The 1,374-nt window shown below is 31.7% G+C and overlaps 1 protein-coding gene across 1 annotated transcript in view; it reads left to right on the top strand.

Moving 5' to 3' along the window:
- Window positions 1-156, top strand: part of LOC112679450 — a gene marked incomplete in the record, with an annotated part of 1,584 nt that extends 1,428 nt beyond the window's left edge. The window contains 1 exon segment of the mRNA XM_025549243.1: window positions 57-156.
- Between the last annotated feature and the right edge of the window lie 1,218 nt (window positions 157-1,374).

The raw sequence follows: 1,374 nt of genomic DNA, 5'->3' as shown, positions 1-1,374 counted from the left end.
CCTAAAATTAATAATATTATTATTATTAAAATATTACATTAAAAAAATATATCTTGCCTTTGGCTTGGTTGATTTCATACGCGACATAAAAGACCCATCGATTTCTTCGGCATCACTGAATACGTAATCGGGTGACGGTGGCGGAGATAATGTCATAATCTGTGTTTCGACATGTTCCTAAAAAAATGATATGTATTAGTATTTAAATTAAATTTTAAAAATTATGATTTCAAATACCTCAATCTTAATAATACAGCGCTCTGCTATCTGCTTTGTTGCAAAAAGTTTTATCTGATTGACAAAACTGTAATCACTCTTCGGTAAATGTCTTGAAATCAAATCATCGCTTACATTTTTTATTGTTGTAATCATATTATGAATGTTTTGTTCTCTTTTAAACTCATTTTTAAAGTATGTACACATTTGTTCAAACTGAGCAACAACCTTATTCTGAACAAATAGTGTTTTCTTCAAAATTGTTTCGGAAATGACCCATTCCAAATATTGCAAAGCCATAATATCCACTCGATTCAGAAGAATACGACATCCGGCTATAGATTTATCTTCTATGACTAGGACACTCTTACCTCGATATAACATACTAGTGAGTAGCATAGAGTCTGTCTCCAAAAATGTTTGTTGTTTGTTATTCGTTGATGATAATACGAATGATAAAATGTGTCCCATCAAGGAATAAATCCGTTTTAAAAAATCTGGAGAAATACTAACGTAGCGTGATGGCGTTATAATATGAATATAAACGTTGAAATCGTTTGCCGGGTCCAAGCCAATGTTGATAAATTTACGATTCTGAAAGTCAATGTTGAATCCAGTTTGATCGATGAGATTGCTCGGAGATTCGGGCGCGACGTATCGAAACTTTTTGTATACTGCAGCGTAGTTGTCGGCGATTGAACTAGCCATGTTAAATTTACTTGGTAAATTTTTAAGAGTAGAACACGGGCAGACAGACAAGTATTACTTGTGGCGATTCAAGTACGACTGATTCATTTGTAGTAACTTATCGGTGTAATTTTTCTTTATTATAAGAGGGGGATGTTCAATTATATTTTTCGAATTAATTAATTATTTATCCAGTGATTTGTATTTTCTTAATTATACCCGTACTCAAGCTGGTATGCTAGTTTTTAATTGATTTTCTTTAATTATACATGAATATAATCACTGTCTAAGTATTGGTCAGCTAATGATACTTTATTGATATTACACTGTATGAAGATACGTCCGACAGAAGGTACTAATATCGGACAATAATATGTTTTTCATTAAAATAGGTATTTTAATATCATTAAGTATAACGAATAATCCTAATGATAGGAAATGTATCTTATTGTCAATCCGACGCCAAACGTC

This window comes from Sipha flava, unplaced genomic scaffold (assembly GCF_003268045.1).
Source record: "Sipha flava isolate LNK unplaced genomic scaffold, YSA_version1 15800_pilon_pilon, whole genome shotgun sequence".
NCBI classification, from domain to species: Eukaryota; Metazoa; Arthropoda; class Insecta; order Hemiptera; family Aphididae; genus Sipha; species Sipha flava.
The sequence above is the reverse complement of the archived record's forward strand: the minus strand, read 5'-3'. Positions and strand labels throughout refer to the sequence as shown.